General features: G+C 27.7%; 1 pseudogene; it reads left to right on the top strand.

Moving 5' to 3' along the window:
* The first annotated feature begins 2,234 nt into the window (after positions 1-2,234).
* LOC112741462 (nuclear transcription factor Y subunit A-7-like) lies at positions 2,235-6,027 on the top strand (annotated as a pseudogene).
* The last annotated feature ends 8,921 nt before the right edge of the window (positions 6,028-14,948 follow it).

The raw sequence follows: 14,948 nt of genomic DNA, 5'->3' as shown, positions 1-14,948 counted from the left end.
GTATTTTAAAATTTTTAAAAGGGAGTTCAGAGGAGGTACCGCAAACTTGTCAATTTTTATAGAGTTTGCCGCGTGCCAAACTTGCCAAATACCAAAAAACATGCTTTTCGATAAATAAAGCTCAGAAATGAGTTTTGAGAAAATGAATTTGTTATTTATTTCTTTGATTTTGAATTGGATTAAATTCATTTAATTTTAATTTGTTATCCTAAAAAGATATTTTTGTCACAATATCAAAAAGAATTAATTAGTCTTTTAACAAAAAAACTAAAAGGATTTATGTATTTTTTTTATAATTATTTATAAAGATATTTTAATATATATATATATATATATATATATATATATATATATATATATATATATATATATATATATATATATATAGTATTTTTTAAAAGTAATTATTGACAAATACAATTTATGCGTTTTTTTTATCTGTTCATATATTTTATTGATATATATAAATTAATCATCATATTAAAGTAAGCATCATCTTTTAATGATTAGATCGATTTACTTGAATAATATTCCATTTGACTCAATTAAATTAGTATCTTGAGTATTGAATAATGTGGTTGATGATTATTATTATTTTAGGAATCTTATATATTATGATGATGAAGATGTGTAGAGGAGATAAATTTTGCATGTGACGATGAACATGCATAATAATAAGTTAAAAAATTGGATTCACCAAAAGTATCTATTGATTTACCCATTAGTCTACTTTTCATTAAGTTAGAGATTTTTCTAATTTTTAAAATCCTTATCTTATATCTATACCCTATTGAATTTTACACATTTTAACCACTTTTTATTGCTCTGTTAACCGTTTTTTCAATATCTAAATTATTTTGATATCTTTAATTTGAATTCAATTCTTAAATCTAAATAGACAAAATAAATCTTTTGGACAAAAGATAAACACTAGTTTCTCTTGATAACAACCACCACCATATGGTTTCTTATTCTTTCTAAAATAAAAATTTTTACTCTTTAAAAAAAAAAAAAAAAAAAAAAAAAAACAAAACAAAAAACCTTGAACCCACAACCTTTGAATAAGATGATGGAATCAAATTAAAGAATGAGTGAACGACTCTCTTGACTTATCGTACATTAACTCTTACATTAATTAATATTATAATAACTGATTATTTTAAAACCATAACTTACATAAAAAGTATATAAATAAATATATTTAATTTTAAAAATAAATCGTGCTTGATAAATAATATTAATATTATAATTTCAACAAAAGATCTTTAAATACATAAAAAATTTCTTTGTAACAATTTTTGTAATATTCCCAATCTAAATCCTAAAATCTAGTTTGCAATATTAACTAATTAATTCTCAAAACAATGTCATTTTATATATGAAAAAATCTTAACATGTACCAAAAATAATCATCACATCAATCACTATATATGTTTGTATATTTATAAATATTGATTTATATATTTTTTAATTAAATAATAAAATACTAAAGCTGTTATAATAGAATAATTAAACATACAATAGATAAATAATTAAAGTTATTTATAATAATATAATATTTTTTATAAAATATTAAATATGTATTTCTATATATAGTGACTAATTAATTCGTGACAGAATTTTTTTTATATACCTAACATTATTTTTTATCTATAAAGTAAAATATATTTAACATCGTATTTATTATAGATAGAAGTAGTGGAAACAATAATTATTATTATTATTATTATTATTATTATTATTATTATGTTCATATATTTTCTTGGCCTATTAATAAAAGGAATCATAACTGAAAAAAAAAATTACGCTTACCGAAATTAAAGTGGAACAAAATCTTAGATTTTTTCAATTATTTTAGTTTTTATAAATCAAAATATAATTTTAATTCAATTCAATTAAAAATTTATTTATATCTTAGAGAAAACGACAAATAGATTCTTAATCTTTTGTCCCGCGGATATTTTCGTCCTTAACCATTAAAAAATACTTTTAAGTCCTCAATCTTCGCAAAAATTGGACGGATCAGTCCCCAACGGAGGCATTTGGACGAAAGGACTGATCCATCCAAATTTTATAAAGGTCGGAGACCTAAAAATATTTTTCAATAATCAAAAAAAAGGTTAGGAACTTATTTATCATTTTCTCTAATTTCTGCGGTTACCTGTTTCTGTTTTTGGTGACGCTATGGTTACCTATTTCATTTAACAAAATGATTTATTTATTTATTTTAATTTGTGAATTGGGTGGGTGTCGTGTGGATAGGTGGCAGGTATGACGCATCACTTAAGCTCCAAAGACAAAGAGTATCTAATTTTCCACTTCCAACAGCGTTCTCGCTCTCTCTTTCTCTCTTCCCTTTCTCTCCCAATTCACACTTCAATTTCTTCTTCCTTCAAGGTCAGTTTCCATTCTCCACCCTTCAATTCTTTTAATTTCTATGCTTTTCAAACTTACCTCAACAAAACCCTCCCAATTTGAAAGTTTTCCAGTTTTTCGTGTTTGTTGCTATTTGGATCGGATTGGTAATTAGGAAACCAATAAATCATTAGTTGAAATTGTACTACTTGTTTAGCTTGCTGTGTAGCTCTATGTTCCAGTAGGGATTGGATATGAATATTTAATTTTTATAAGATTAAGAATTGACTCGTTGACACTTAGCAAAGTCTGTTTTCAAATGGAGGATTGAGGATTAAAGATTTAAGTCCCAAACAAGGCAATTAGTTAGAGGATTCTCTTAATTGTTATAGTGATTTAGGGCTTAAATTAAATCATACAGGAGTAGGACCAAGCATGAGAAATAGACAGCATAATTCTGAATCAACATGAAATTTATAAATTTTGGAACTTTATTCATGTTGATTGTACTTGCAAAAACTATTAGCTTCTTGCAAATTTTCTTCTTTCTCATTAACATAAACTATTTGCATAGACAATTAGTAATTTAGTATTAGGCTCTGGCAATTCTATTTCTTCTTCTGTTTCATTGGCTCTGTTTACTCTTCGTACTATGTTACTAAAATTCTCTTGAATTTTGTTGACACTTTTGTTTTACTTCTAGATTTGGACACGGTTTTGCATGTAAATCAGGAAAAGGATGACTTCCACCCATGACGTTACAGGTATCTACAGCTAAAAGTTCCTCAAAAGCATTTTTTGTTGGTTTTTATACTTTGCTATTTTCTGGACGCATATCTGTTTCTTAATTGGGGAACTGATAGATATGCCTATATTAATACACTGGGAAATCTTTATCATATAAATAAGATGTATAACAATTAGTATTGAATGCTAAAGATAATTTTGGTTTAAGATAGAACAGTCCAAAAGTTATCTCTTTGAACTTAAGACCGCTTGGAAAAGGAGAATCTTTTTCTTTTCATTGTTGAGAAAATATAATGATGCTTATTCTCTATGTTCATATACTCCTTATTTGCAATTTGCAGATTCTGATTTCTGAGATAGTTCCTTAGTTTTTTAGATTTTAGATGTCAGAATTCTTACTGAATGATTTGTTGTAATACTTTATCTCTAAGCTGACAGCTTTTCCAAAATAGACAAAAACTATCGCCTTTTTCTCACTCGTTTCTTTTCATATTAACTATATATACTTAAAGAGAAATATCTGTTTCTTTTAAACTTACAAATTGAACACAAATCTGGAGCTTTCTTAAACGCGAGCATGCAAAGAAAAGGAGAAGTAACAATTTGACAAATTGTTGTCCAGATAATGAAGCTGGTGAGAAGAGCAGTCAGAATCACAGATGCAATCTTTATCTGCAAATGGAATTTCTGATCCAGGTGCTGGTATGCAGAATAATCAGTATGTAACACCTGCACCACTTGGAACTGGGTATGCTATGGTATGAACTTCACATTTGATTTAACTTCCCTTTAAATTATGCTGTAAAAAACTAAATATTTTTGTTCTATGCTTCGTTATCATTAGTGCTTTTTATTGAAGCTTGCAACCTTAGGTTTAATTAATTCAAGATATCCATCAGAATTCTTTATTAGGCTATAGCCATTTGTCAGCATTTGGCGCATCTTATCCATTGCAGTTATATATATAGGAGTTATTATGTTGAAGAAAATTGATTCGAACATCTAAATATCTGTTCATTGTAAAATTTGTTGCCCAAGTTTATTCTTAGTAATTCTTGAGTTAGCTCTTAACACTCCTTGTCTGAACTGTGAAGCTAGGAATTTCCCAGTATAACCTTAACAAACTACTGTGAAATATTATCATTATTATATGAAAGGGTTTCTTGATGGCAAAGTTTTCTCAAAAAGTGTTTAGAACGTGCTTTTCTTATAAATGCTTAATGTAGCTTGGGGTGGATTTCTGATTTATGAGCTGACAAATAATAATGAAAACATTGAAATATGAAGTTTTGCTGTTAAGTGTCCCTAGGGATGTGTTTGGTAATTTAAGGTTGATTTCTTGAAGTAACCAGAGTTTTTCACTTTTTTGACCCTGGGAATTGAAGGTCCATGAATGATTGCCTGAGCAAGTAGTGGTACCAGTTGTTATCTTGATGTGATATCAAAGAAGTAAGAAGTGGCTGTTCAGACTTGGTCAGGCGGTTGAATTACTTTAGCTTCCCCCACCATTGTAGATTTGATCTTTTTGCTTCCTTTCTGCTAGTTTTTATCGCCTCATCTTATTTTCAAACATGAACTTTGTTTTTCACTTAATTGATTTCTGCTGATTTATTGAAGGCGCCCCCTCCTTATCCATATCCAGATCCTTACTACAGAAGCATGTTTGCTCCGAATGATACACAGCCATATCCCCCGCAGCCATATGGTGGACATCCAATGGTAAAGTTTAATTTTTTTTTAGTATCCCTGTTCGCGACATTATGGTTTCTTGTTACATCCTTTGTCTGAGCAATCATACTATAGAATTTTATCTCATGCCAGGCCCATATTCAGTTAATGGGAATTCAGCAAGCTGGTGTTCCTTTGCCTACTAATGCAATTGAGGAGCCTGTGTTTGTAAATGCAAAGCAGTATCACGGTATCTTAAGACGTAGGCAATCCCGTGCTAAAGCTGAATCCGAAAATAAGGCTATCAGGAATCGTAAGGTATATCATTATCCATGTCTGGTCTCATGATTCTTTCAACGATGCCAAATACTGTTTTAAGTAAAAAAAAATATCGAACGTCTGTCGTCTAGCATGGGAGAAGGGAGAAGGTTCCTGAAGTTGTGTTGTGAACTGCTAGCTTCTTGATGTTAGATTGATTGCTATCCATAGTCCATAGATTTATTTTACTCGAACACTTATATGGATGTATTTATTGATCTTTCAGCCATACCTGCATGAATCTCGACATCAGCATGCACTTCGACGAGCAAGAGGATGTGGAGGCCGATTTCTGAACTCAAAGAAAGATGAGAATCAACAGGACGAGCTGTCACCTGCTGACAAATCACACTCAAACGACAATCATAATCCTGACAAAAACAATCTTGCACCATCAGATAGAGCATCCTAACACTACAGGAGCACTGACAGTGTGGACAACAACCGGCCAGTGTCTATATCGCGAGACCAGTCTCTGGGGAACAGCAGAGTCAGATATCTAGCTATCGCTTCGACACTGCAAATGCAAACCCCCATATGTATAATTATAGGTATAGGCTGTGTAGTAATAGTAGTTAGGGAGGTTGAAAGAGGAAGCAAGTAATTAATGTAAATTGAAGTGATTATTGTGGTCCCTTTTACCGGTATATTTAGTTTGGGGTAAAAATGGAATAAAACTTTTTATGGATGAGTTCAGTGTGTACTTTTAGTCTTTTACATCCATTTTTAATCCTAGCCAGACATACCCTTATAGGTGAGATTTTTTAGTAAGAGTACAATTTCTTTGTACTATTTGGAATCGTAGGAAGATTGGAGATTAAGCAAAGTCATCATAGTTTGTTTGGATCATGTTTATTTAGCTTGTGAGAAGTGGTAGATCAGTTGTTGTACCTGTCTTTTGGTTCATGGTCGTTAAAGAGGTTGATAAATTGAAACTAATTTCTAGTTGCAAGTTGATATTATTGGATTGGACAGGTTAAAAGTTGAAACTACCAACAGGCAGATTTTCTTATGCACATATAACCCTATTTGACAGAGTTTGAGACATTTTGACAAGAAAAAGAGGGTTTGTTTTCTGAATTGCAAATGTAATGCAAACTTTTGTGGGCCTAATCCAGAGACATACGTAAGACTTAAGAGTCTAAAATAGCCTATTAAACAAGAAATTGGGCTAGTTTTGGAATTTGGCCCAACAATTATGAAAAAAAAAAAGAAAGGCCGAGTAAAATTACTAAATTAGGAGCTTATTAGTCAACCAGAAACAAAAAAAAAAAAGTAGGGATTTATAATTTATTGACAATGTATAAGATTTCATGAGTTTTCAAAATTAGTGACGATTACTAGATATATCATCACCCAAGGAATTCATAAAATTGAGTCTATATTGATATTATTTATTTAGATATAATCATAATATTAATTAACCCAAAGAAAACTCACACTTTATTTCCTTTTTTTTTCTTTTTTGGTACTAGACACTAAAAAGTAAAAACAGAAGAAGAATCAATTTATGTATGTGCATAGTTTTAAATTATTTAGAAGAAAATAAAAACATGTTATTTCTGTTCTAATTTGCTCCTACATAAATACTTCGAGTGGACTATATATAACAATTGTCTTTTATTTAAATCATATAAATCATTCCCTCTAAGAATTTTTGCTTTCGCTTGACTGACCTAAGAACGAAATATAACAAAGTCTCGTGAAAAAAATCTTTCATTTATTACAATTATAGTGAAGAGTATCATACATGATTACATGGTAAATTGGTCACTATCATTATAAAAACTAAAAATGTTAATTCTATAAAGGGTATAGGTTACACTGGGTGCTAATGATTGAATTGAAATTACTTCAGCTTATAACAATGGGGTTATTAGATATCATCATAATTATCTTAATATTCTCCATTTAAATTAAACATCATAGAGATTGTGTGCAATCTGGACGCATATTATTTTCTTATAGTAATTAAGTCCTCGCAAGTATTTTTCAATGACATTTATTTTGATAATAATATATAGCACTTCTGAACTATAGCAAATTACTAAGAGAGTTCAAAGTGAGTGATGTTATAACTTAATTAAAATCTCACTCATCTAATTATTTGATCTAAGCTAAGGAAAAACCATCTATTATGCATACAATAATAAATTAATAATCAAACAATAGTAATAAGTGAGATTAACATGTTAATTAAATAGAAATCAGAATCATCTTCAATCACTTTCTTGCTTTTATATATGTGTAATAATTCTACTAGTATAATTAATTCTTTTTCTCGTATTGAAGAAAAATGAAGTCATATAGAAGAGAGATTCGATCCCATTATTAATGCCAATTTTCAATGATTTGATTCTTCATCCAATTATCCCTTCGATGATCAGCATGATTATATATCAAAGGAGGCATCTCAAAATTCAAAAGGGTACTATTTTTTATTTTTTATTTTTTTATTTATTTAACATTATATAGATCTTATGATCATCACCAAGTCTTCCCAGCAATCATGTCATTTTTGGCTAAGACTCTCAAACGTTGTTGGGAATTGTCTTATTTATGCTATCAAAATTACTTCATTATTTTTCCTCTCTCCCCACTCTTTATTTTTTATTTATTTTTTCGCCTTTTATTTTCATTTGGCACAAAGTTAGTTTTTGGATAAGTGATGAACACCTCTGAGTCATGACCATGCTATATTTGTCTTTTCTCCTAAATTTATGTGATTCTATTCCCATCTTAATTATGATGTCTAAAGCTTAATTAAATGACTGCTTTTATAGCTTAATAATTCTTTGATGTGATTAATACTTCTATTATTTTACTAGATATTGCAACAGTCAAATTAATAGTATAAAGTTTTTCATGGTTTAAAAATAAAAATATAATAATCTTTATATAAGTGTGAATAACTAATATCTTTTAAATTAATTTTAGAGATGAATTAGATCTACTTAATTTATAATAAATAGTTAGACACTATTATATTATATTAATTGGTGATAGATAATCTATATAAAAAAAGAGAGAAGAAAAAAGAAGATAAATTATATTCACTTGTCATATTATTATTATTATTATTATTATTATTATTATTATTATTATTATTATTATTATTATTATTATTATTATGAAATTCTTCCTCTTTTAAATGTAATTATTAAAATTTTCGAAATATTATAAGTTATACAATATTTGGCACCTAATATGTAACAACTTTCTTATAAACACAACTTTAATGTAATTTCACATATAAGTGTAAGATTATTTCACCTACTATATCTAAAGCATTTTCGGATTTTCCTTTTCCTTTTAATATCATAAAAGTGATGACATACTCGAACTCATAGTGATCATGATGAAATGCCATTCTTATGAGTTGTAATCAACTAATAACTAATTAGTAGCAGCAATTTTCTTAGCCCACAGGAGATTTGGAGATTGAGAAGAAACAAATTTCAGAGCACTTAGCAAATAAAAGTGAATACACATAAAAACATGTTTGGGAATCTTATTCAGAAATGTAATAATGTTTTTGACCTCAACAACTTATTAATCATTTGCAAGCCAGAAATTTGAACTACCAAAGAGCCTGAAAAGTTCACATTGATATAACCTTTTCTTGACATATGAATTGATATATGGGGTAGAATTTTCTCTCACTTTTTTCAACCTTTTTTTTCTTTTCCCGTTGTTTATTTTAATATCTCCTTAGTTAGTTTCCATTATTGTTCACTATATGATGAGCAAATTCCATGATTTGTAGGTGATTACAATTTAATTACTTCCAATTTCTCAACATTATGATCTACAAAGCATATATAGGTTCTATTCCAAACATTATCTGGGGTTGACTTTGATCTAATTAAAAAATAAATAATTAGAATAATTCGATTCAAAAAGACATATTAACTAATAATAAATTTTAAATTATAAATCTTAAATCCTACTTTAAATTCTCTAAAAAAATAAGAGTTACAAAAATAATTTTCAATTAAAAAATATTAATTAATATCCGCCAATTAAAAGTTGGTTCCAATACTTATTCGTCCATTAATTGTTATAACGTTATTTTATAGTTTTTGCCCACTTTTATCTGTCCTATCCTATCCTATGATGCACGGACACTGACACGGACACAAGATATGACACGACATGATATAGGATACGCGAACATACGAATTTTAAAATCTTATAAAATACGGAGACACAAACGACATATATATAAAATATAAAGTATTTTTTAGATAAATTACAATAAATTTTTTATATTTTATTGATATTAAAATATAAAATAATTTTTTAACTGTTTTTAATGTCTTCTTTTAACATATAAAAGTATTTAAAATTTATTTTTTATTTTAATAATAATAATATATATTATTTCTAAACTCATTTTTATAATACATGTTAAGAATAAGGCTGGACACGCTGACACGAGATGGTATTTAGATGTATCCAAGTATGTCTTGAGAATAATTTTTTATTTTTTATTAAGACACGCGTATCGAATAAGTGTCGATGAATGTCATGTCCAAAATATATCTCACACGAAAATACAGCAATTCAATTAAGTGTCTGTACTTCATAGGTCTATATTTTAACCATTAAAAATTAATTAACTGTCTCAAATAAACACCAATTTAAATACTAAATTACTACTCTTTGTTTAAGGGAAATGAAAGTCAAACTACTTAATTAAATCAACAAATTAAAGGAATGGTAAAGTAAGGAAAAGCTTAACTAATTGATAGATACTAAATTAATTAATTAATAATTTTAAATAAGTATATTTTAAATTGAAACCTCTTTTTCGAGCATCAGGCCCACCTGTCATTAGTGGAGTTTTATCATGGTAGGCACATTAATTTAGGTTCAAGATTCAACAAAAATATGAAAAGCATATACTTTCAGAGCATCAGTTTTGGATTTGGTTTTAGTGTATGTTAACTAAGTTCACAATGAAACGAACAATGAAGCAATGCTATTAGAGTTTAGTTAGATATAATGACGCTATATATAAAATATTGCAATAAAAGTTTTTCACTAAAAATATGTCCAGCAAAGATAAGTATGCTAAAAAAGTTATAGTTAAGAATTTCTTTTTAATAAAAAAGTGCTTAAAACAAGTTATGAATGCCTCATCAAAACTTCACTACTCCGATTTGAATATTTGGTTTAAAAGGTATTGTATTAAAATATGTTTAAATAGATTTTGTTTCATAATAATATGGTTTTGTTGATTAGTCCTTTAGTTTAAAATTTTTACTATATAAATTTATGAAGTAAACAACACGATTCCAGTGCTTACGTGATACAATTTGTGTGAAGTCCGACATGCAAAACAAATTAATATCCCAACTACACCATCCACCAAAAAACAAAAAAACAACAACAACAATGACAACCACCAAGCTTAATTATTTCATAAATATAATATGTTGAAATTTTTTAATTTTAAAGTTATTCATATTAAATTATTTAAAAAACACCCAAAAAAAAGACTTGAATTTATGAATATGATTAAAATTTTAAATTGATATTTTTATCTTTCTCAACCAAAATTAATAAATTTTTATTAAGTCAAATAACAACTCTAGCTGGACAAGGGTTGTAAACTATAAAGTGATTTTTAGTATATTAGAAACTAAAATTCTAGAACTCTATCTATATTTGACTATTAAATTTTTTTATAAATCTTGAAGACCTAAATAAAATAAAACAATATTAATTTTAGGACACCACTCATATAAAAATGGTAAAAATATTTTTTTTTAAATTATTTATTTGATCACCATTAAAAAACATGCTTTAAGAAACGTGGGTTAATAATAAAAACATAAATTATGAATAAAATTAAATAAACAAATAAATTAGAAGATTTAAGAGAAAAAATAGTTAAATTATTCAAATTAATAGACCAAAAATTAATAATTCTAACTAATATTAGTTCAAATGACTTTAAATTTTTTAAATTAATACAAAATGATTTTTTTCAAAATCTCAATTTTACAATAAGTTTTATTCAAGAAATTCAAAAATAAATAAAAATTGTTAGACTAAAAATAAAACAATCAGCAATAAGAATTGGTAGATTAAAATATAAATCTTCAAAAATTAGAAAAAATATTAAAATAATTATAAAAAACTGTAAATAAAAATTTAACTCGTAGAAGAATTATTAAATTTGCAAAAAATGTGAAAAGAATAAAAAAAGATAATAAAATAGAAATAGAAAAATAATATTATAAAATTTATAAAAAATAATACAAAAGATAAAACAATCATCTAATAATTTTTTTGTTAAAAAATTAAATTTTAAACAAATTAAAAAATTAATGTCAAAACTAAAGTAACGATTTCAAGAATATAGCAATATATTTTAACAATAATAACACTTTTAATTTATACCACATATAAAAAATGTATTAAATAATAATATATTAGTCAATAGACAAGATCAAACGTCCTTATTTAAAATCCAAATCAATAAATAATCTTAACTTATTTATTTTATTATTTAAAACATAGTAAAAACACCATATATAAATTAAAATATAAATAATTAATATAATTATATTTACTTTTGTAGTCCACAAAATAGACAAAAGAAATAAAGTTTTCTAACATAATATAAACTTAATTCCCAAATAGTAGCTATATTTTTTTTAAAGAAAAGCTAGCAAAACATATATATTAAAAGAAATATTTTAAGTGTATCATAAATTCAGACGTTATAGTAATTTTAATTGTTGATCTTAATCATATATTCATATATATTTTATAAGTATGATTTTGGTCTCTAACGTAGAGGTCGAAAATTTATTTCGTTTTCGGTCTTTTTTCGGCTATAAAATGGTCCCAAAAATTTCAGTTTATTTTAAAATCATCCTTTTTATCAAATTTTTAATTTTAATTCCAAAAATACCCCTAATTAAAAAAACAAAAAGAAAATGGGTTAAACGGGAAAGGGGAAAGGATATCACGGGGATGTTTGGTTTCGGGAAGAAAAGGGGGAAGGGAATGGAAGGGAAGGGGAAAGGGGAAGAGGGAAGAGGGAAGAGGCAAGGGGAAGGGCTACCGCCATTGCTCCTCACCGCCACTGCTCTTCGCTGCCGCCGCCGCTCCTGTTCTTCGTCATTCGCCGTTTCTGCTCTTCCTCCTCGCCCTTGCCGTTGTCGTCGCCTCACCGTCACCCTCGTCTCGCCGCACCTCGACTTCGTAGTGTCGTGCCCTAGTCTGGCCCTCGCCCTCGTCTGGCCCGTGCCCTCATGTTCGTCGTCGTCGAAGAGGAGGTGGTGGTGGTCGTGTGCGAAATCTGAGTTCTGAGTTCTGCATCTAGGTTCTTGTTTTTCTGGGTTCTTGATGATGATGATGGTTTTTTTATGTTTCTTCTTAATATTTCCATTATTGTTGTTGTTCTTCTGTTTCTAATTGCTTTTGTTGTTGTTGTTCTTCTGATTCCATTATCTATTGTTAATTATTGTTGGTGTTGTACTTTTTGTTGTTGTTGTTTTATTGGTATTTCTTCTATTTCTGCTTCAATTTTTGGGTTCACTTCAGCTTCTGTTAATTTTGGAGAAGGGGAGAGTATTTTCGTTCGAAGGATAATTTTGAAACTAAATTAAACTTTAAGGACTATTTTGTAGCCAAAAAAAAGGCCAGAGACAAAATAAATTTTTGGCCTTTACGTTAGGGACCAAAATCGTACTTAACTCTTAAAATTAATGAATAAAACTAATAGAACACTTAATTCCATGATACACTTGACATGTATCCCATACTATATATGCACGTTATATAGGTAACTTTGGACAAGATTTCACTATGTCAAATTTTAATTCATTCTCAGCATAACATCTACTCATTTCTCATATGCATGGAGAGAGTCTATATATTAGATGCATGAGTCCTGCCCATGGATGCATATTCACACAAAATAATAATCAGTTAATGTCATATTGCATTATTGGTACAAATTAAAAACTGAAACTACTATTTTGTTCTATATTTATCTTTTAATAAAAAAAAATATTGTATTATTAAGCCTTCTTCGCTCCCCTTCATGTGACTTTTGGGTTCATCTGTGTCCACGAGACTCTTATTACGTAGTAACTTATCAAAGCAATCTTTTGGTTCCATTTTAAACAATAATGCAAGTATAAAAATAATTGAAAGTGATGATAGATAGTAAGAGTATATACTTAAATTAAATACCACTACTAATGATAACGATTAATAATAAATGATACATTGCCATAATTAGATGCAAAGACATTAGAGAATTTGAGTCACATGAGGATACCTTTACACCTCTTATCATGCATGGACCCTTAAGAGAATGGAGAGAGAGAGATGTAAAATGGAAGCAAAGGCAATGGCATGCACACAATTCTAGAGTGACAAAGCAAGTTAAAGGGGTTTTGGTGGTAGGGTCTTCTTGTATGTATATATTGTCATTCATTTTTCCTCAGGGAGTGTATATCACACTCTTTTGCTGCATGTACATCATCACTCTCTCCTCCACCAAGCAATTTTTTTTTTGCCTTTTGGGTCCCTGGGATTATTGGAAGGAATTAAAATTGGCTCCCTCCACTTTTGTTCTATAAAATATATTTGATTTAACTAATTTGTGTCCTGAAAGCACATTTTAAAAATATAATAATAGAAATTTTTTAATACTTTTCTTGTATTCAACGAATTAAAAATATCAAAAAATAAATTTTTATAAAATAATTTTTTATAATATGCTTAAAAACCCGAATATATTTAATATATATAGCTAATTTAATAATTGATTTTTGTATATATATAATATAGTTAAATTTTTTAATGTGTTATGTTCATGATAATTTATTCAAAAAACAATATATTTATAAAGAATATTAGTATTGTATTTGTTAGAAACAAGAGACTGAATTTGAGCCAAAAAGCAATAGCTCAAATGGCATAGTCTCCCCATACTCAATTAAGAGGTTGCGGATTCGAGTCTTCATATCTTCGGTAAAAAAAAGAGAGAGAGAGACTGAATTCAAAAAAGGATTTGTGTATTATTGAGTGTATTCAAGTTGTCTGAAATGATACCATATAAAATGATATTTATATGTGCTAAGAGAATCGTAATAATAAAGACATAATATTTTATAATAAATATTTAGATATACTAAATAATTCTAATAAATGCTAATCAATCCTAATATATTCTGACTGTATTTTATAAACTATATATACACTAAAATTTTAAAGGAAAGCTAAGAAGTCAATATGATTTACCTTTGTTGTTTACTTTTCAACTAAAAAGATAAAAACAATGTGTAATATGGTGGAAAACAAAACTTTGTGGAGGTGGCCCAATGGCGGGTGTGATTGTCCCAAAACTCTTGCTCTTCCACTAGGAAAGGTATGTCCATTTATGGGGGGGACTTCATTATCATAACACATTAACACAAAAGGGAGACAAAAAAACACAACTGAGTTTGTGTATAGCAAGCCACCATTGACTCCTCTCCTCAGTCCTCATCATAAGCCCATTACTTATATATTAGTGTATCCTACTTAACTCTCAAATATTTTTATTATCTTTATCATTCAAGTACAATAAAGTAATGGAACATTAAAATGTATGTCAAAATTTGATAATAGAGATTAAGAGAAAAAATGGACACAATTAAATTTTGCAATAATTTATAAATTAATTTTTATGTATTGTTAGTATAAATTAATTTTACACAAATAACTAATCGTATATTGTTACGTCGACAAAAATAACTAATTCTAAAATTTATTATTTAAAAAAATTATCTAAATGGATAAATCTTATTGATTGACGTGTATAAAATGTTTTATTCATTAATAATTTA

Source organism: Arachis hypogaea, chromosome 14 (genome assembly GCF_003086295.3).
Source record: "Arachis hypogaea cultivar Tifrunner chromosome 14, arahy.Tifrunner.gnm2.J5K5, whole genome shotgun sequence".
Lineage (NCBI taxonomy): Eukaryota > Viridiplantae > Streptophyta > Magnoliopsida > Fabales > Fabaceae > Arachis > Arachis hypogaea.
This window is presented reverse-complemented; position numbering and strand designations above follow the sequence as displayed.